At 38.1% G+C, this 23,656-nt stretch overlaps 1 pseudogene; it reads left to right on the top strand.

Moving 5' to 3' along the window:
- The first annotated feature begins 665 nt into the window (after positions 1–665).
- On the top strand, positions 666–784 carry LOC118607621 (annotated as a pseudogene).
- Positions 785–23,656: the final 22,872 nt, after the last annotated feature.

The raw sequence follows: 23,656 nt of genomic DNA, 5'->3' as shown, positions 1-23,656 counted from the left end.
AAGTGGAACTCTATATATCATTTAGATGCTTCATTAATGTTTATTAACTGCAGGACTTAACAAAATTATAGCCGTCCCAAGGAGCTAGACTAAATACGGGCTGACCTGGTAATTTTCCAGAAGATAGCAACATCACCCTTTTTGAAGGATAAAGGAAAACTACTTTCAGACAGGTATTTACTTTTAACTGATTTATTCCTGTTCTTATCCTTTTTCAAACATTACACAGTGCTACCTTTTATATAAACACCAGGGAAGAAGCGTACTATTCCTTCCAAAGGAGACATTCTGAAAGAAGAGAAATACCATGTATAAAAAAACATGTTTTAATAAATTTAATTCTTCTTTCCCTTCTCCCTCGCTGCTCATCAACATGGCACGCACAGTGCTTGCCCTCTTATTTATATTTTTATTCTCTCTGGGGTGATTCTCAGATATTTTTAACTAGTTTTCCTTACCTGTAAGGTTTTATGTGCCCAGAGTATCAATATAGTGATATTGTATTGTAAGATGTTCTGTAAGATGTTATCATCTCTGTTTCTTACAACTGCAAGTGAAACTTCAATTATTTTAAGATAAAAATGTAATTAAAAAATTATACTCAGTTATTCTTAATCCACTATTCCACTTATGACCTTGATTTTGAGGCTTTAAAAATCTATGTAGTCTATGGCCACGCCACCCTGAACAAGCCCAATCCCATCTAACCTTGGAAGCTAAGCAGGGTCAGGCCTGGTTAGTACTTGAATGAGAGACTACATAGGAAGACCAGGTGCTGTAGGTGTAAAAAAATAAAAAATAAGGGGTTGTAAGCTAACAAGGTCCTTGCAATCTGTGAGTCAACCAAGGGTTGTCTTGCCTAAAAAAAAAAAAAAAAAAATCTATGTGGAGTTCCCCAGGGATCACTGTGCTAGTTTGTATTCATCTTACTAGAATGAAAACTTTGAGTCCCCTGATCTGCTATGATTTGGATCTTGCTTCTATCAAACACAGCTGTTGTTGCCTTGAGTAAAGAAGAATAAATCTCAAGCCCAGGAGACAGTTCTGAGGTCTTGAAAAGCCAGTAACCAAAATAGACTGTAATGAGGTCTGTCTCCTGTGCACTCCTGGGTCCACCTCTTGCACCAATATTGTGATAGAACTGCTCTGAACAGCATGCTATGCTCTTACAAAGTGATTGAAAAGTGCTTAGATGCTGTCGCTCTCTTTCAGAGGCTTTTAGTTAATGGAATTAACTAGCTTATTTATCATTAGAACAAAGTAGTAATTTACAAATCCAAATCTATATTAACAGGTTCATTTGGGAAACAACAGCTGCTCCAAGATCCCAGAGGAGAAGAGGGGTGGAAAACCAGATCCCAGTCGAAGACATTTCTACAATGAAAGCGCCTGATGCTTAACTCAATTGAAATGAGTGTTTGGAATGAGTGGAATATATAAAATTTCCAAGTTTGCTTGCTTTTTTCCCCCAGATTTTTTTAGCTCTATGATTTTATATTTCACAGACTTAATAATGAAATGGCTTAGTAGGCTAAGATTACAGAACTAAAATGATAATTCTTGGTTCTGTATAGAATATAACTCTCACTGATAGATAGCATGTTCTCTTTATTCATATGTTTGAAGAACAAGAGTTAAGTAGTTTTATCTTGGGGTAAGATGTGTTTAATACAGGGTGAATCTAGATACCTTTTTTTATGTATAACTGGTATAGTCAGGACCGAAATTTTATTTTCCATCTTCTCATATAAAAATAATATAAGCAGCTTATTAAACAGAGCCTAGACTAGAAAATGCAAGGGCATTATAATGAATAATGCTCAACTCATTATGATCTTAATGAACAGGTTGAGACTCAGGATAATATTGGAACTGATATTTATTAATACTGATGGCATCAAATACATGCCTCATCAATTTCAAAAGAGTTGTTAATTAGCATGTGGGATAAATTTAATGCACATTACTGCCAAATGCAGCCATATTTGTGGAAAGATAGGTAGTTATTACAGCACGATTTCATACTTAGAAACTATACCATCAAGATCCATAGACATTACATGTAAAAATGTCTCCTTTCCTGGGCATATACATTTACATCATGATCACCCAAGAAAGAGTAGTTGATGAAGGTCACCCATAAGTCTGAGACAGAAACATAGTTTTTTTATGAAAGAAACTGTCTCGTTGTATCTGGCCCCTTAAATGATCACACTACATTCAAGCAGACAGGGCAGGGATGAACTGGATTAAGGAGAATTGAAAACGAAGCGTCTAGTACATCTAGATAGCTGTGTTTTCAGGCTCTGCTTAGCTGTAAATTGCATTTAGAGTTGTTCCTATTATTTATTTGTAACCCCGTATAGCTTCCCATCATCAGCACAAATTGCCAAATGTTCTACTAGGTGGAACAAACTCCCCTCAGCCTCCTCTCAGGCCAGGAAATCTGCTAGTGGCATCATGGAAATTTTCCTCTTTTATTCACCAATCCTGATCTGGGTTCACAGCCTGAATTAAGTCCTTGTTGTGCAATGGTGTGACCTTGGGGGATGTTATGTGACTTTCCTGTGCTTCAATCTCCTCGTCTGCAAAATTATGGTATCATGGGGTTCAGAGGTAATGTATCTAAAGCACCTCAGAACATGGCCCGGAATTAATAGTGGTCACCATCAGCGGGCTTGATTTGAAGTTTATTTCTTACTTTAGATAACTTCGTGATAATAAACCCGAGACAATGAAACAGCCTTTCATGTCTCCTCTAATACACAGGAAACAAAGCAGAGCATTTAAAGCTTGGCTTTTTACAGATAAAAGACTAGACAGTGCCCTCTAGTGGTAAATAGATAAAACAACTGAAGGCTATTTTTTACTTAGGATTCAGGCTGAAATTGATCACATATACAATGCAAAGCTATAGTGTTAAATATAATCAATATTTGGACAAGATTTTAAGTTTCACACCATCCTGTAAAACCGCAAAACAAAGGAAAACTTCTTTATCTATTATAGAAAAAATTGCAGTTTCATCCTATGAGCAACAAAAAAGCCAGCCAGAGACTATTTTCTTTTTCAATCAAATGTGAGCCACTTTGATTCATTTTTGTATCATGACTAAGTATTATATAAGGAAATTATTTCAGTAGTTCAGTAGGGTGAATTAACAGACCTCTTTCCAAATTTATATGGTAGCGCATGATTGATTATTTCACAGGATTTCTTACAGTTTTAAAAAAAGGAAATATGTTGTAGAATCTTCTCCAATGATTTTCTCTAAGTATTAGTTATTACTTACAGAACTCTTAACTTGTCATTAACAAGGTTTTTCCCATCTAGCTCCTGAATTCTCAAAATCTCCATTTCCACCAACACTATTGCACTTCAATTTAATCAGGGCAGTAGCAGACAGTGGTTAAAACAGTAAACTCTGAAGCCAGACTGGGTTTAAATCCTAGCTTCACCATTTATTAACCATATCAACTCTATGCTCATCTATAAAACATCAGTGTTACTACCAGCTACTTCATGGAGTTGTTGTAAGTATTGATTAGGCTTCTGTATGGACGATGATTAGAACAGAACCTGGAGTGATTATTAATGACCAGGTGTTATGTGCCCATCATTAGTATTACAGAGAATGCATCAGAAGCTTAAAATACAGGCTCTGAATGCAAAGAGTTTATAGTCCACGTGGGAAGATTTTCTAGAGGAGTGGGTCTCCATCCCACTTCTTGGTTTGCAGGAAGATTTTTCCTTAAATATAGCCCTGGCTTCTCATGTCCCTCTTCTTGTTTTCCCCAGGAGCAGTGGCGACTCACTTGGAGTGGAGTGACTCTGAGGACAATTCCACAAGGATGACGTTGTTGGAAGCTCATTTGACTCTCACTCCATAGTATATTCTACAATTTAGCAGGGTTGATAATAAAGATGAGAAGTTAGTTTTCACCTGCCAACAACCATTTGGTATAGTTCTCCACTGGTTCAGAACTCAGTCTAAGAAGTAGAGAACTATTTTTTGAGGAGACCCTGCAGACCCCAACAAAACATATTGACCCACAAAAACAATTCAGTGCTAACTTGTATGCTGTGAACCTACCATACAAACATTTCCAGAAATGAGAGTTTGGTGTAGGCTAAAGCATCAGGAAAGAGTTCCATGAGTGGAACTTACATTGGCTCTTGAAGAATGGGATAGAATTTGAATGGTGGAAGGGAGGAAAGAAGAATCCTTCTGTAAGCAGAGGAATGTTTTTCTAAGACATAGCAATCTGTACTTCCATGCAATTGGAATATGATATAAAATATTGGTTAAACTTAGAAAGTCATATTCCTATTTGATGACTGCACAGTGACACAGCCAAGTTATTGCAGAGAAACAGGTAACATAGCTCCTCACTGCCTGGTTTTTGAATCACATGTGACCCAACTGCCAGGAATGTTCTAAGTACTTTACATGTATTTAATCACTTAGTCCTTCCAACAACCCTATGATATAGAAATTATTATTTCCCTCATTTTACAACCAAGGATACCAGAGCAGAGAAAGCTTGTCCAGTGTTAGCAAGAGAGAGAACCAGGGTTTGAGCCCTGGCAGTCTGACCTTGACTTCATTCCATTGTATCACTCTGCTTTGCGATTTATCAGTCTAGGAGAGAGATCCTTCCTTGTGAAGGGGATCAGTGAAGAGACCAGCCTGACCAGACTGAATGTTTGAACTTTGAAGGCTGCAACATGAGGCTAGGAGGCAGGTGGAGCTGGCACAGGAGTTTGGATGGGGAGATAAAACAAAAAGTTAATCTTATCGCGCTCCTGTTCAAGAGCAATTCTATACTGCTCAATCTATTAATTCCAAAGGCGCTTTAAGAGTTTCAGCTCGGTAGAATGGACATATGTAACTATGGAGATAGGGCAGAACAAAAACAGAACTTGATCCTCTGTGCATTGAATAGGCCACTGATGGGCAGGGCCTGTGGAAACGAGCTCTCATCCTTTCTTTCCAAATGCCTGCCTGGAAGACAAGCAAGGCTGGAGGTATGAATTTGAGTATATACGCTTAAGAGCTAAAACTATGAAAAAAAAATGCTAAAGGAGGCAGAGGAGAAATACCAACAGAAGAGGGATGATGGACAACCTAGTGCTGTGGAAGTTAATTGATCTGCACAGTTAAAAAGTTCTGAGTCAGCTACTGCAAAAAGGTGGTAGGACATGAGAACTGGTACAAAGCCAGGAAACTTTTTTAAAGCAAAATGATTGGGGTAACATTGGTTAATAACATTATATAAGTTTCAAGTGTATAATTCTATAATACATCATCTGTATATTACATTGTGTGCTTACCGCCCAAAGTCTAGTCTCTTTCCATCACCACATATCTGACCCCTTTTACCCTGTTTATACTTTCCCCCAGTACCCTTCCCCTCTGGTAACCAACATACTGTTGTCTGTGTTGATGAGTTTGTTCATTTGCTTTGTTTATTAACTTGTTGTTTTCTGTTTTATATCCCACATTTGAGTGAAATAATATGGTTCTCGCCCTTTTCCATCTGACTTACTTTACTTAACATGACACTCTCAAGATCTATCCATGTTGTCACAAATGGCAAGATGTTATCATTTTTTACGATTGAGTAGTGTTCCATCACATACAAGTACCACATCTTCTTTACCCAATCATCCATCGAAGGACATTTAGGTTATTGTGAATAATGCTGCAATGAACATACAAGTACATATATCATTATGAATTAAGTGTTTTCAGATTTTTCAGGTAGGTACCCAGAGGAGGGATTGCTGAATCATATATGGTACCTCAATTCTTAATTTTTTGAGGAACCTCCATACCATTTTGCATAAAGGCTGCATCAGTTTACATTCCCACCAGCAATGTATGAGGGTTTCTTTTTCTTCACATCCTCTCCAACACTTATGTCTTGTCTTGTCGACAATAGCCACTCTAGCTGTGTGAGGTGGTATTTCATTGTGGTTTTGCTTTATGAAGCCAGGAAATCTATCGGTGAGCTTAAATGCACTGAAGAGAGGAAATAAAACTCGGCTTTTCCCCTTATAATGCCATTGCATTGGGTAAAAAAAAGGAATGTCTGCTTCATGTCATACTCCGTGCTGTTCTCCTCCCTCCCAGGCACAGGACATCTTTTACGTTGGCTAGGGTGCTGGTGGTGGTGAGGATGCACCTTTGAGATCTTCAGCAATAAACAGAATTCAGGAAAGGGTAGATTTTTCAAACATCTTTTAAGATAGAACTTCAGAATGCCCAGCCCATGTTACCATATGTGTACAATTTTTCCTATGTAAATATCATGATCACATCATTAGGAGGATATTTGTATCAGTCCAGTTCCCACTAAAGTAGAAACCATTATCGCTACTTGAAACAGGGGATTTAATGCACATTCTGTGTTACACAGGTGATAGAAAAAGATGAAAAGCCAAACAGGGCACACAGTGAGGCGACACGGAGATTAGCAACAGCAGGAAGCTTCTTCGACTACAAGTTTACAGGGTGAAAGAGAAGAGGCCAGTTTCACCCAGCAGATGCTAGTAGTGGTGGGCCTGTCAGGGAAAGCCTGGTGATGAAGAGGTGCAGCTGCTCCCAGAGCACCCCCACAATAGGGGTAGGGAGATAATCTGGCTTCTCTCTTCCTCCCACTTTACAGTCTCCCTCCTGCACCTCCCAGTAGGCAAACCCAGCTGGACATTAGCTGACAGGGGAGCCTGAGAAATGTAGCCAGAAGGGGGTCAGACCTCAAGACACAGAGCAAAGCCGGGGACTGGTGATGGGGGCTCCTGCAAATACATCCTGGACCTGCATGGTGCTCTCTCGTAGCACTTGGTGCATTGTGGGGATGGTGTCTTCTTTGTGGAGAGAAGCAGCTAAGACCCACCTGAGGTGAAGTCCTTACAGGCCCGTCACCTGATTTCTCTTACCAGAAACCAATTAGACCCATTCTTCAGCCTGTTACGGAACAATCAAGTCGTTGAACAGTAAGTACTTCTCACCGTAGGCCATACAGTTTTACGGGGAGGGAGACGCTGAGAGCTGAAGGCAAAGGGTTAGGTTGAAGAGCCCACGCCCCTTCGAAGCTGTGAGGGAGCTGCTCTGCGCTGAGTTGGGGGGCAGACGGGCCGCAGGCGGCGGTGCTGGAGGCTGGAAGCTGTGGCAGGAGTACGGACCTCTAACCTGAGAGCCAGAGGCTTTATATTTTTCACATACATTCTCTTTTGTTTTCTTTCGGTATTTTGGTAAATTAAAAAAAAAATTTAAATCTACATGTCGCACTGGTATTAAGGAGATGGACATGATGGGTGGATAGATTTTTGTTTAAACTCGTGCCGTAGCTTTCGAGTGGCAGGAGGATTGACATGACAGAAGCCCAAGGGGAAAATGAATCCAGAACAGACGCTCCAGGTGGAGGGAAGCGGCTGGTTATACGCCCTGACTATGAAACCCTAACACTAAGCTGAGTAGTTTGGGGTTTTAATGGCTGATAGTTATTGAGGACTGTCTAAAGCCATTTTAAGCACTTCGAGTATATTAACTAATATAACCCTAAAAGCAACTGTATGAGGTAGGTACACATTAAAGGTGTGGAAATTAAGGCTTAACGGTTAAGTAACCTGCCCTAGGTAAACCATGGAGGCTGAATTCCAATTCAGACAGACTGTTGTTGCTCTTGGTTCTTATTCATGCTCTGTGTCCTCATATTTTTGGCTATCACTGAGAGTTGAGGTTGCGTTCAAAAAATAAGTTATAGGAATATTTTGAAGCCTAGACTTACTTATGTAATCATTCTCAAAAAAAGACTTTTTTTTTTTTTTTTTTTTGGTTTGTTTGAGGGGTGCTGGCAATATGGGACCAGCTTAATTTTAATTCAAGCCTTGAGGTTTTCTGAACCACCAGATGATGATAAACCAATCCTTGGATGAGCTGGTTTATTTCTGATTTACACTTTCTCCTGTGCTTGGGGATGAATCTTGGGTCTCAGGCCAAAGCAAAGCATTACTTACCAGGGGAAAGTGTTATAAAAACAATGAGAAAGCAATTAATGATTGCTATGTATTCTTAAAGGGTTGGTTCTGCATTTCCTCTCTCACAACTGCTGTCTGTACTGTAAGTAATGGTGATTCTGGGCTGTTGATGGATGCAGGTGGCATTGCGAAAGATCAGGGTAGAGGGCACAACCAGTAAACTGGAGAGAATGACAAATACGAAAATGACTGAGTGGAAACTCAATGCTGAGCTTTTAGGACAATCTAGCCTCACTCGCTTTGCTTAAGAGCCAAAATTAGTAATGAGAGTGCAACAAGCTATGACATCCTCTCGCATTATGCACACAATGAGGGTGGACAGAGGAGATTGAGGGTGCCCTGTTCAGGTACAAAAAAGTTCCATGGGCTCCATGGTCTTGCTTTTCCTGCCATATTTTTGGCTGCTAACGGGGCTCCCTGAGTACCAAATTGGCAGGGGTGGGGATGGTCAGTATCTGGGACTTTATTTTATTTTAGCCTATTTTTGAGCTAATAAACTAGCCTGTTTACTGTTTCATGGTTGCTGGCAAAAGACGTCTGCTTGTTCTTCAGAGGGATGGGACTTCAGTACTCACAGTATGGCAAGCAGCAGCATGACCACCAGCATGTTTCCATTGGTGCCTCTTGCCACCTCCCTCCCCCGAGTCCTGTGAGGGTAACACGAAGGGCCCAGATGGACATCTCTCAAGGGTCAGGAATGCAGTGAGTTGGATTATAGGAGAAGACACTGAGTTTGGGGAACCTACTGTTTTACGACCAGTAGTAAACACCCTCCCCTTTGTCCCAGAGCGAGCCATTATCTCATACCTTAAGATTGCTCTTTGAAAACACAACCCAGAGAAATGCCTGGGTGAAGTGTGGCCAGGGCCTTGCTTTCTTAGCATAACCAGCAAGAATGTGCAGGGACATTCAGGGCTCGTGGTGACTTTCCCAACAGGGCTGGTAAAGGGGGATGACTTAAATGTGTATAAACTTTAAAAATTATTATTTCCCATTTATATTCTCTAAATTTTGGTTACCTGGCCTGGGTCAAAGCTCCAATTGTTAGGATTCTGCTCCTTATGTGATCATAATCTGTCCGGCTAGCATACTTCGCTATTTCTCTCCTGAAGTTCACCTCGTTTTAACCATCTGTGCTTGTTTTCAATTATGTTCTTTTGCATGCTCTGCTTACTTTGAAAGCAGCATGCTCAATGGAATAACTGCTGATTTTGGCATTAAGAAAGCTATGTTTAAGTTCTAGCTCTTCCATTTGCCAAATGAGAAACCAACATGCCCATCAGGCATCTCAGGTAGTAAACTTGAGGTAACAGAATACCTTCCCTTTATTTAGACAAATATACGTCAAGATGATCATTTCTCCTCCTCCTCCTAAAACTTGTTTCTCCACCTGCATTCCTTATCTCACTTAAGGACACCATGGCGTCTCCATCTGGATTCTCCATCCCCAAGCCTCTGAATCATCACAGCTTGCCAGCTTACCTTCTAAGTATTGTTCTTACCGTTTTCTTACTCTGCCTGGTGACGTTGTTTATCTTTATCACATATTTCACCTGGAATCGTTCAGCAGTTCCCTAGGGAGCTTTTTGAGTCAGGCTCCCCACCTTTCAAAGGCTCTGTTGAAATACTGCCCGATCTTTCTATTTCCTTCCTCTCTAGTGCCTCTCATCCCGCATACAGTCCAGTCTCCTTACGGCACGTTTTCCTTAACTCCTTCTACACCTCACCTGGTATTATTTTACACCATAATATTGCTCATTTCCTGTATTCCTCAGCACTCCCCATGGTATTTTACATCTTTGTGTTCTTAATAATTTTCCTACCTGGAATACCAATCTTCTCTTTGACTAAGCCCTACTCCTTCGAAAACTCAGGTCTGGCAATGGCCAAAGACATGATGTAAGAAAAGAAAATTAGAGGTGTAAATTTGGAAATGATATTGTAATTCAGAAAAACTGAAAATAATCAGTAGAAAAATTACTACGAACAATGACAGAATTCAGTAAGGTAGCGTGGTCAAGATAGGATCCAGAAATGTCCATCAAATGGGGAATGGAACATTTAAAAAAAAGTTTGGTGCGTCCATATAATGTGATGTTATGTGCTATAAAAAAGAATGGGGATACTCTGCAGACCCTGAAGTGGAAATATTGCTAAATACATCATTAAATTTAAAGAGGAAGTTGCAGAACAATGTGTGCAGTGGCCTCCTTTGTGTAATGGAGGGGGAGGAGTTAGCATATTAGTATAAGGGAACTCCGGAATAACAAGAAGGTACGAAAGTTTTGGGCAGATAGTGGAGAAGGCTGGACGTACAGAGTGGACGGTGTGGGAGCAAGACTTTCCTTTGTATACCTTATGCTGCTGAGTTTCGAATTATGTGAGTTTAATACCCATTCAGAAGACTTACAACAAAAACAAAATAGAAAAACCAAACCTCAGATATCTGCTCCTTTGTGTCTCCCTCATATGAGAGGAAGTCCAGAGTGGTGGCTGGGACTGCGGCCTGGCATCAGGCAGACGTGGGGTCAGTCCCATACCTCCACTTAGCAGTTTTTTAGAGCTTAGAAAAGTCATGAGTTCCCTGAGTTGCAATTTCCTCCTTTATCATTTGGGGGTGACAGTCCTCAAAACAACACTTTTAGGGACTCTTATGTGCTGCCTGCGATAATGATGCTTTTTTTAGGTGAATATTAACTGTGATAATATTTGTAATATGATTAACATGCACTTTATAAAAAATTAGCATTGGTATTGTATACATACATATGGTATATAAATACACACACATACACACATATAACATATTATTAACATATATTTGTATGTGTATCTACATAAGTGTGCATATGATTAACACACTACATTGAAATTATCAAATGATCTGTTTGTGTCTATATCTCTCTGTCTCACTTCTTCCTACCCTCATCGTCAGACAGTAGCACCTCATTTATTCATATTTTTATCTCTAGTTTGACACATTATAGTTGATCAAGAAATATTTGTTAACTGGTTGATGAACTAAGCAGGGCTTGTTCTTAAGACTGAATAGAGGGAAAAGAACACCAGGAATATCCTGGAAAATCTCAGTTAGGTTGTAACAGCTTCTAAGGTTGGTATTATTGCAAGTTCCTTCTTTCCTTATCCCTCACCCTCAAGAAAACCGGAAATGTATTTATGGACCAATCTGAGCAACGATGGAGTCTTTTCCTTTCCTATCATAGATTCTCATTAGATAGAGTTGAAGGTTGAATTAAGGATAAATAGTGCCCCTAAGTGACCTTCTCAGTGCCCTCCCTCCCCAGCAAGCAGTTGCTCCAAGGATGTGCACTTAAGAAGCTTCGCATCTAGACTACATGTAAATTCGTTGCTCACACTTGCCTTATATTTTTCGGGAGCCCAGATTTCGATAAGCAGCATAAATAGAAAATGTTAAGAGGCTTCTTAGGATCTGTTTTAAAGGAAAAATCCCACTTTAGTTGGGCAGGCAGCCTCACCTCATCTCCTTCCAGCAGTAGTTTGGCTTAACATAAAGTTGGGTTCACTGAGTGTCTTGTTGGAATAGAATAAAGCCTGATGATCTTGCCAGGGCAAAACCTCTTGCTCTTGAGAGCTCAGCTTTGAAAATCATTGCCAAGCAGTGCAAACACCCCTCCCTTCTGGACACTAAAACGGCACTGTTAGGTCTTCTGCCGGTTCCTGACCCTCCTTGCCACTTTGCATTAAAGCATGAAGCTCGAGACTCTTATGTGGTGCCTGCGATAATGATGCTTTTTTCCCCTTTTAACTTATTAAAATATAGTTGACATATATTATATTAGTTTGAGGTGTACAACATAGTAATTCGACATTTATATACTTTACAATGTTATCACTACGATAAGTGTAGTAACTATCTGTCACCATACAAAGTTATTTTATTATTGACTATACATTATATCCCTGTAACTTATTTATTTAATCACTGGAAGTTTGTAGATGATTCTTTAAAAAATATTTTAGGCTTATAATTTTTCTACATGCTTAATTTAGACATTAGACTAATTTCCAGGTACTGGGATGTTATTTTATATAGAAACATAAAATATTTTATATAGAAATATAAATTTATAAAGACTCTTTACATAACTGTCCCATATGTTAATAGGATTCTTTACTAAAAATTCATTCACAAGATTTTCTAAAACAAGAAAACTGTCCATGTTCACTCAAATGTTTTGTTTGGCTCAATCTTAATTTTTTAAACTTATATGATATACCAGCAGTGTGTCTGGTTGTGTGTGTGTGTGTGTGTGTATGTGTGTAATACTATGGATTTAATAAAGTATGGATGTACGCTTTTTCGTTTTGTAATTTTTTCCTTAGGTATATGTCTGAGTCAGTTTACAAAACTGTGACAATTGTACTTGGTGGCTCTATAGCTCTTGATGTGAATTTGTTGATGTCAGTGCTATATCTATTCCCTGAAAAGTCATGTGTTCCATTGTGCCACTCCTCCATTGTCCTCTGATTTTTATAAATACGTTCTCTTAGTTTGGCTAATATGCATAGAGTAGGGTGGGGAAAATGTTTAATAACAAGCAGCCTACCTTTTCCTGTTATGACAGGAGACATTTGAATGACATTTGTCATCTTAAAGGGAGCAGAGATTTCCTCTAAAAGAGGAACTAGTCCACAGCTGCTCTGGGGAAAATTCGTTATCCCACCTTTATTGGAAATGGGCTCCTCCTCCAGATGTCTGCCTTGTCCTTGAAGATCTTTAAACACTTCTGGGAGAAGCAGAATCCATAGTATACAGCATTGCTCTGCGGGGCTCAGATATTCTTTCTCAAGCTAGCGTTAAGGCAGGAGAGAAATAACGTGGACTTTCAGAATGGGTGCTGCAAACTGGACAGAACAGAGCAGACGCTGCCCTTGGACACGTGTTATTTACCTCACACAAAGTTTTAAAAATCAGGACATTTTACATACAAATCATGATTTCTGGTTTCTTAGAAAAGTCAAGCCATAGTAGCAATACTGGGCCCTTCTTCTGGCATGCGAACAAGGGGCAGGAATGAGTCTCAATGTCGTGTCTCTTTTAGATGGGAAGGGCTGTCCTCAATTCACTGCAGGCCCCCAACTCCTGAGTGCTCCCTGCCCATCCCCCAGGCTCATTTATGTTACCTGCCTGCTTCATGAGGAAATTTGAATTGATGACCTCTTACTGAAAATGTTATTTATAGCTCATATGTAAGCATATGTCTCTCAAATTTCAATATTAGGTCTGCTCTGTACCCATCTTGTGTAAATTAGATTACTAGATGAGCACATAGTTTTAAGCCTTGACAAAATCTAATTTATAAATGGCAACACTCTCCTAGAATGCTGTGTTGATTAAGTTCTTAATGCAATAAATGTCCCATCCAATATATACATACTCGTTTCTCCTCCAAGTCATTTTCTCATGGTAGCAACATTAGTTAGTGTTTGGATAGATGTCTTAGGAAATTTGTCAATATATTGTGAAAATCAATCTTTAGTAAATTTTATGTTTTGTTTGATTGTTTATTCTTTTAAGTTTTTTTATTCAATTACTTCTTTGAATTCAGATTCTCCTGTAATTTCTGACTTCCAGGCAAAGGTGTATGAATGGAGTTCTGATATGTTAATGAGATAAAGGCCTCACTAGAATTGATCAGAGGAACAGAGAGACACAGCCAGAGGGAATATAGGTATGAACCAAGGATAATGCCACTTTTTGAAAACCATCACCTCAAACTCTTGGAATTTTCACCCTGAAATCCATAGAGGGTACAGATGGATAGATCGGAAGTGCATCCTTATGCAATGGGATAGATGTCACAAAACAGGTATGAACAGAACGCTGTGAGAACACAAGGGAAGGGATAAATTATCCTGCCAGGGTTGCCAAGAAAAGCTTCTTGGGGGAAGAGAAATGAGATTTCAAAGGAAGAATAACTAACAGTTTTGCCAAGCAGGTGAAGAGGTGGGTATAGTAGGTAGAGGAAAGAGCCTTTGTAAAAGTCCCAAGTCTTGAAAAGCATATTGTCTGTTGAAGAAACACTGGGAAAGCTACTATGACTAAAGTGGAAAATAAATAATACCAGGGCATTTAAGAGGGCATTCTCAACTGTCCAATATAGTAAGAAATGTAGCTTGAACTCAGGTGGTGGTGGGATCGAGAAGAGGAGCTAACATTAGGATACAGGTAGGAGATGAGGAGCGCAGCAGCAGTTAAGGGGAACTCTGAAGTTTCCACCTTGGGAGCTTCTCTGCATGCTGGTGCTGTCATCAGAGGAAAAAACCCAGGAGGCAGCAGGCCTGGGGTCAGCCAGCAGGGTTTGGACACTGTGAATCTCTTGAATGACCTCTTTGGCTAAATCCAAATAGATGTTCTTTATCTTTTTCTGATGTGACAGTTCCCCTCCATTCCTTGAAAAATTTTCCCCTTATTTTCTAAGATATAACTCTCCTAAGTTTCCTCTTACCTATAGGATCCCTCCTTCTCAGGCATGCAGAGGAAATGGAGTGACGACAGGAGGTTATCTGTCATTGGTTCCTATCTCTTATGTACACTCTCTTACTCTGGTAATTTCCCATCTCACAGCTCTTTGATTACCACCTAAGGACACTGACTTCTAACTCTATGCTGCATCCTTCATCTCCTCTGGGTTTCAGACCTCTTGGTGTGACTGTCTGCTGAACTTTTCCACCTGGGTGTCTTACGAGCATCTCGAACTCAACATCCAAAACTGTATTCATCTTCCCTAGCCAAAACCTGCTTTCATGTATTCCTTATCCCAACAAATGATCCCTTTATCCACTCGGTTACCTAGGGGCCCCACAATTCTAAGTTCCATGGCTACCACTAGAATAGTGAGTGGCCCAAACATAGCAGACACTCAAATATTGGTACGATAAACGAAGGAGGCAGAATGAGCTCGTGGTTTCTGACTTTTGTCAATCCTCCTGAAATGAAAGGCATCTTCTACCCTTTCCTCATCCCATTTTAGCTTGAATTAATCTAATTAATTAGGCACTGTTTGCATCAGAAAGCCTTTCCTGACTACCATCCTAACCCCCTCCCTGGTTTGCTAAATTCCATAATTTCCTGCCTGCACCCTAACCATTGCACATATCATACGTTTCCAAATCAATTTCACCCACCAGCTCCCTAGTCTCTGTCTAAAAAAAAAAAAAAAAAAAGAAGGAAGGAAACAAAGAAGGAAAGACGAAAGGACAGACTGGCAGATATTCTGTGGGAGATACTCAGAACATATTTGGAAATGGGTGTGGTGCTTGGAAGAAGGCTGTGGCAGAGAGAGATTTGCATTATTCATGGTGACATTACTGGGGTGATTGCTTTTGCCCTGGAAAATCTTTAAGGGACAAACTGTCTGAGATGAGAGGTGATTTAAGTCTTGGGTACAAGACACCAAAGAGTAGTGAGGACTGTGATGAACTTGCAAACACATGCCCTATCTAAAGGGAATAAGCTAAATGCTGGCCCACTATAGCTAGGACTTCTGATTTTTTACCAAAGAAGTCAGAAACCCATATTATTGAATGAATGAGAAATTGCATAAAACTTAATTGGTGGTCGAACTAAACATTAGGCCAGATTTTGGCTTTGGCTTGAAAACTTATGACTTCTGGTACAAAACACTGAGAAATATTGAGTTATAAACTATGGGATTGTACATATATATTGACAATGGGAAGAAAGAGGCTACAATGCAAAAAGGTACAGTAAATAGGAAACAGGGAAATTGTATCTACAAGAACACACCCATTAGTCAACAGCTGAGTTAATTTAGGAAACATTCGAGGAGAGAGGATAATTTATAAAGGGAGCTGTTAGATAATGAATACTGAACAAGGTCCTTGGTCTGATTTTGGAGTAGGAATGAGCTGTGTGTGAAGGGGGCCCAGCACTGAAAAAATGAGGGATTTGTCTAACAGTGGTGGATACTTCTCTAAGTACTTGTGTTGCGTTCTCCACTGTAAATACCACTGTGGAAGAGGTGAATGCTATGGAATCCAAATGCGAAAATGTGTCTAAGTCAACGAGCTCTCTACTCCAAGAATGAATCGCACAATTTGGGAAATTGCTTTTAATTAAGAATTGGATTATATTTTGAATTGTATTAAAATACTTTTATGCATTGTAAATCACCGTATGAACTTGTTACTTAATTAAATCCTGTTACGACCTCATGAATCGAGTTATTTTTACCCCTATTTTTCAGACTAAGAAATTAAGGTTTGGAAAGTTTCATGCTCTCATTCATTCGTTTGACATATATTTATTTGATTTAATAGTCTGGGCATTCCACAGCAAATGAAGCAAATAAAAACCCCTGCTTTCATGGAGCTCATGGTGCTGTTGAAACCAAATAGACACAGAGACACAGTAAGTAGGCTTCTTTTCAAACACAAAACTGTAAAGCTTCAATACACTTTAACAGTAACAGTTTTGAGGAGCCAACAGGGGGCAGACTTGTGATTCAGATAATGAAATTTCTCAGGACAGCTGTTGGGCCAACCCTCCGCCACATGACCTCAGCAGAGACACCCCTCTCTGCAGTTGGGTTTCCTGCTCTGTGACGGTAGAGACAATATTATCTACTCTGCCATGGAAGAGCTGCTGTGAAAATACAGCAGGAAATAAGATTTAAAAGGTGAAAGTGTTTATAAAATCCTGTATATATATTTGTGTAATGCTTGATACATTATACAAAGAGCTTATAAGTAAAATATAGAGACAGTGTTATCTATAATACTATACAAATAGCCAAATACAAATATAAATTAGTCAGTGGTGAAAGTTTCATCAATCTCAAGAAAATATTACAAGTCACATTAAAGGCAAAGAACACAGTTGGAAGAAGGAGAAAGAGCAAGTATCAGGACCGGATTCATGCATGGAATTATCGGATTGGGAATTTAAAACAACTTTAATTAATATACTAAGGGCACTAGTGGATAAACAGACATCAGTCAAGAACAGATGGGAAATGTAAGCAAAGGTTTGAAAATTCTAAGAAAGAATAAAAAAAATGTTATAGATAAAAAATACATGCCTTTTATGGGCTTATAGTAGACTGGACAAGACCAAGGAAAGAATCTCTGAACTCAAAGATATCTTAACAGAAACCTCCAAAACTGATTGAGCAAATGGAAAACAAACAGATGAACAAATAAATAAATAAATAACCTGGAACAGAATAACAAAGAACTGTGGGACGACCACAAAAAATATAACATAAACATAATGGGAATACCAGAGGAGAGGAAAGGAAGGAACAGAAGAAATATTTGAAACAGTGATTGAGAAATTTCTCAGATTAATGTTGGATACCAAACTAAAGACCCAAGAAGTTCAGAGAATACCAAGCAGGATAAATGCTGGAAAAAAAGAAACAAAAACAAAGACTATGCCAAGGCATATCATTCTAAATTAAAGAAAATGAAAGATAAAGAAAAAAAACCTGAAAGAAGCCAGAGAAAAATATGTCTTGATGCATAGAGGAGCAAAACTAAGAATTACATCTCACTTCTCAGAAATCATATAAATAAGAAGCAGTGGAGTGAAATATTTTAAGTATTAGGAGAAAAAAAACACCAACCTAGAATTCTGCACCCTGAGAAATAAAGACTCTTAAAAAGTAAAAACCGTGAGAATTTGTTGACAATAGAGGACTTGTAAGAAATGTTAAAAGAAGTTATTTACAGAGAAAAAATGATATAGGTCAGAAACTCAAATCGAGATAAAGGAGATATTGGAGAACATAAAAAAAAATCTTTCAGTTTTCTTATTTCTAATTGACTTAACACGTATCAGTTTGTTCAAAATAATAGTAAGACTTTATTTGACTATGTATGCTATGTATATGTATGTGTGTGTGTATATATATATATACATACATCCATACACATCCATGCTTATATATGCATATATGTATATGCTTATATTTGCTTATATAGAAGTGAAATAGATGATACCAATGACACAATGAACAGGAAGAATTAGTATTATTTTATTATAAGGTAATGACACTACTTGTGAAGCAATATCGTGTTATTTGAAAGTGAACTTAGCTTAGTTGTAAATGTGTATTGCAAACTCTAGTGCCACCACTAAAAATGAAGTATAACTGATATGCTAAGAAAGGAGAAAAAATGGAATCTTAAAATGCTCAATTAAAACTCTAAAAGGCAGAAAAAGAGTGGAAGACAAAAATGGAAATAAGGAACAAGGGCAAGAAATCGAAAGCAGTAACAAATATGGTAGACATCAACCCAACTCTATCAACAGTTTTTTTAAATGTCAAAGGTCTAAATGCACCAATTAAAAGAAAGAAATCATCAAAAGGGATAAAAAAAATAAGACCCAATTATATGTTGCCTACATGAAATCCACTTGAAATATGAAGACACATACAGATTAAAAATGAATGAATTGATAAAGATGTACTATGCTAACACTAATCAAAAGAAGACAGAAATAAATATCTTAATTTCATAAAGAACTTATTTCAGAGTAAGGAAAGTTATTGGGGATAAAGAAAGGCATTACATAATGATAAAAGGATAACTCTCCAAGAAGCCATAACATGTATGCTCAAAAATCACTGTGTCAAAATACATGACACAAAAACTGATAGAACTGCCGGGAGAAACAGATAGATGAATCCGCTATTATAGTTGAGACTTCAACATTTCTCTTTCAGAAATGGATAGATCTAGCAGGAAGAAGATTTGTAGGGACATAATTAAACTCAACAATCCTATCGGTTTACTGTATATAATGGATGTGTATAGACTACTTTCTTCAACAGCATAATAAACATTTTTCTGAAGCTCACATGTAACATCCACCAAAATCTACCATAAAAACACACCTTAAAATATTTAAAAGAAAAGAAATGATACAATATCTGTTCTTAGACCACAGTGGAACTATACTAGAAATCAATAATAGAAAAATAGCCAGAAAAATCCCCAAATATATGAACATTAAACAACACATTTATAAATAATACATAGGTTAAAGAAGAAATCTCAGGAGAAATTGAAAAAATATTTTGGACTAAATGAAAATAAAAAGACAACTTATAAAAATGTTAGATGTGGCATGAAGTGAAGGCAGTAAAGGAAAATTTATAGCAGTAAATGTATATATTAAAAAAGAAGAAAGATTTTAACTCAGCTATCTAAGCTTCTACCTTGGGAAACTAGAAACAGAAGAGCAAATTACATACAAAGTAAGCTGAAGAAATGAAATAATAAAAATTAGAGCAGAAATCAATGAAACTGATAACAGAAAAATTGATAAAGAAAAATCAATAAAATGAAAAGCTGGCTCTTTGAAAAGATCAATAAAATCCATAAGTCTCTAGCCAGGCTAAGAAAAAGAGAACACAAATTGCTAATATCAGAAATGAAAGAGGGAATGCAATTACAGATCCCATGGACATTAAAAGAATAATAAAGGACTATTATGAAACTCTATGACTATAAATGTGATAACCCAGGTGAAACAGACCTATTCCTTGAAAGATGACATGCTAACACTCACATAAGAAGAAATAGATAATCCGAATAGGCTTACATCTATTAAAGAAATTGTATCAACAATGAATAACCTTATAAAACAAAAAGCACTAGGTTCAGATGCGTTCACTGGTGAATTCTACCAAATATTTAAGAAAAAACATCATGTAAATTCCCTATAATCTCTTTCAGAAGATAGAAGAAAAGAAATAATTCCTAACTCATCCTGTGAGGCCAGCATTATCCTAATACCAAAATCAGTCAGCTAATGCAATAAAGAAGAACAGGAAATAAAAGGCATACAGATTCGAAAGAAAAAAATATAAAACTGTTTCTACATGATCATCCATGTAGAAAATTCAGAAGAATCAACAAAGTTCCCCACAAAAATTAACTCAAAATGGATCAGAGACCTAAACGTAAAATACAAAGCTACATAATTCCTAGAAGACATGGGAGAAAACCTAATGACCTTGGGTATGGCAATTACTTTTTTATATAACTCAAAATAAGAACTAATTAATGACCTGGACTTCATTAAAATTAAAAACTTCTGCTCTGTAAAAGACAATGTCAAGAAAATAAGAATACAAGCCACAGACTGGGAGTAATATTTGCAAATGACATCTGATGAAGGACTGTTGTTATATATATCTATCTATCTATATATATATATATATATATGTATATATATATATATATATATATATAGATAGATAGATATATATCTCTCTCTTAAAACTTAATAATAAGAAACCAAACGACCTGATTTTAAAATGGGCTAACGACCTTAACAAACACCTCACCAAGATATATAGATGGTAAATATGCCCATGAAATGATGCTCTACATCATATATCATCAGGGAAATGCTAATTAAACCAGCAGTGAGGTACCACTATGCACTTATTAGAATGGCCTAAAGCCAGAACACTGACAACACCAAATGCCGGTGAGCATGTGGAGCAACAGAAACTCTCATTCATTGCTGGTGAGAATGCAGAGTGGTACAGTCACTTTGGCAGACAGTTGACAGTTTCTTACAAAACTAAACATACTCTTACTATACAATCCAGTAATTGCACTCCTTGGCATTTACTAAATGAATTGAAAACATCCACACAAAAACCTGCATGGGAATGTTGCCAAAACCTGGAGGCAACCAAGATGTCCTTTAGTAGGTAAGGGGATAAATAAACTGTGATACATCCAGGAAATGGTATATTATCCAGTGCCAACAAGTAATGAGCTAAAAGGCTATGAAAATACGTGGAGGAAACTTAAATGCATATTACCAGGTGAAAGAAGCCAGTCATAAAAGGCTCCATATTTTGTGAATCCAACCATATAATACTCTGGAAAAAGCAAAACTATGGAGATAGTAAAAAGACCAGTGTTTGCCAAGAGTTGGGGGAGGGAGCGAGAACTAGGCAGAGCACCAAGTTTTAGGCAGAGAAACCACTCTGTACGATATACTACAATGGCAGATACATGTCATTATATGTTTGTCCATACTCAAAGAATGTACAACACTAAGAATAAATCCTAACGAACTATTGAGTTTGGGTAATAATGATGTGTTACTGTAGGTTTGTCGGTTATAAAAAATATTCCCCACTCTGGTGGAGGATGTTGATAGTGGGGGAAGCTTTACATGTGTAGGGGCAGATTTATATGGGAAATCTTTGTACCTTCTGCTCGATTTTACTATGAACCTAAAATTTCTCCAAAAAAAAATAAAGTCTATTAAAAGACATCCAAGGAACAAATATGCTTGGCTTGTTCCAGAAATTGCAAAGAAATCATTGTGGCTTCTCTCTAGTAGAAGAAAGGAATGGAAAGAGGCAGAGGCCTGGCCACCACATGTCTGTCAGGCCAAGGGAAGAAGTGTGAAGATACAGTTGTTTAGGGCCATGAAGTGTCCTTTAATGACTTGTTTTTACAAAAGCATAAAAATAGAAATAGCTGATAGTTATAATGATAACTGTGAAACTAAATGATAAATAATATATGCCATTTTCTAGAGAAATTTTTAAAAAATATAATACTGTACCTACTTCCTGAGTAAACAGTTATGTTTCTAATACTTGAGCACATTTTATAATCCAAGACCGTATCGGGTAAGGTTTTTCCTTACCACTTGGGTGCCATAGGGCCAGGCACCATGAATAGCCTGTCCTTGTCCTTCAAGAAGCCTGATGCCTGGCATTCCACCAGATTCCTACCAGCTGAACACTTGCTTGTGCTCTGGTGCTGCAAACAACCTGACACCCAATATTTCCTCAACCATTGTTTCTGTGGAGCAGCCCAACCCGTCTGTAAATGTCATCACCTCAAACTCCTGGAATTTTCACACCTGAAATAGATTTTTAGTCTCTTTGTTTCAAAGCCTGAAGCATTGCAAGTTCCATGTTACTTTAACTCTTTAACCTGAAAAGTAACTACCAGATGAATAGTAAGGGCGAAACTAAATGTATTTATCTGAAATATCCTAGGTTAGCTTCTCATGAGTCAATAAGTAAAATAAATTGTATTCTGGATCTTCAGTAAATGTTGACTTGATGTTTCTGACCACATAAATTGTTGACATTGAAATTCAATGGCCTCTGTTGCTTACTGTAAGAAGAGTCCTAACATAGAATTTTCAGCTAAAAATGTTGTAATTCAGAATTTGCTTACTGAATTGAATTAAGGTTTTGCATTAGAAATAAACACTGTGGGAGTAATTCTGGTATACTGGGTTGGTGGTTTTGTGCAGGAAGCTTAGAATACCAAGGGCTTTACAAGAATTGTATACTCTTCTGGCCTGTTTCCCAGATTTCCTTGAAAAGGGTCAGAGGACAGGTTGCAATTAATGATAAATGAATGCTGAATGCCAATTAGAGATGTCTTCAAAAGAATAATTAGGCAGACTTAATAAGGGAATCATGAGAAGAAAAAGCTTTGGGCAAATTACACACAGAAGGAAAAGAAGACATGACACAAGGCAACTACATGAGGTCGGAGCGGATTAATATTTCAGGAAGTGATTATCATTCTACTTATCTTTAAAATGATACAAATATAGTGAAACAGATAAATGGAGAGAAATGATCACTGCTCTCAGACAAGGAGTAGGGGTCTGAACACTAGAACTCATCCTGGTGCATACACCGTGGGTTTGTGATTTTGGGACCCCTATTTTTTTTTTTATGAAACAGGACAGGGTTTTCGCTTTCCAAAATAACAACAGCAACAGCAACAGCGGCAGCAAACACTTAAATTGTGTTTAGCATGTAGAGTATTGACTATATATTAATCTCTCTGTTTCATTTTCCTCATCTGTAAAATTGAGATTACATTACATATTACTGCATCTCCACAACCACCCTAGGAGGAGGTACATGCAATAAGTGACTTGCTCAAGGCCATATAGCTAGGCATTGTCAGAAGGTAGATTCAAACTCAGCACCCTAGCTCAGAAGTCTGAGCTCTCATTAACTGCACTACATACATTTTAGGAAGGGGAAGAGACACATGCAAAATGCTAGCTTTCTGGGGATGCTTATTTTGTAAGCTCTCCAGTGCCTCCCTTTGTACACCACCCTTAACTTAGCCTCTTAACTTGTCAAACACAGCATCTTCCTTACTTTGCTCTTTTCATTCTCGTTCCCTTCTTGCTAGCAGGCTCCAGTGGGTAAAAGATGTCCACGTACAGTCCCAGACACAGACATCTGGTCTTTCTTCTTAGTGAAATCGCTAATATTCGTTGAAAATCCTTTATCAGACGTGGGGGTTAAGTCATTCAAGGAACAGTCGCTGAGCGCTCAGAGTGGGAACGTTTGTCAGGAATGCAAGTAATATATTAATTTACTTCATCGCCTAAAAAATTTACTTCAAAGCCTAAAAAATTCTCAGACAAGTCACTTTTGAATGGAAACCTTTACTGGCGGCTGCCACTCCAGCACCTCACTGCACCGCACTGTCCACGAGGGGGCAATGGCGGCTGCGGAGCGGGACCCGCGGCGGGCACGGCCGCTCGGCCATCGTTTGCTCTCGCCTGGCGCGCGGCTCT

This window comes from Rousettus aegyptiacus, unplaced genomic scaffold (assembly GCF_014176215.1).
Source record: "Rousettus aegyptiacus isolate mRouAeg1 unplaced genomic scaffold, mRouAeg1.p scaffold_m13_p_8, whole genome shotgun sequence".
NCBI classification, from domain to species: Eukaryota; Metazoa; Chordata; class Mammalia; order Chiroptera; family Pteropodidae; genus Rousettus; species Rousettus aegyptiacus.
This window is presented reverse-complemented; position numbering and strand designations above follow the sequence as displayed.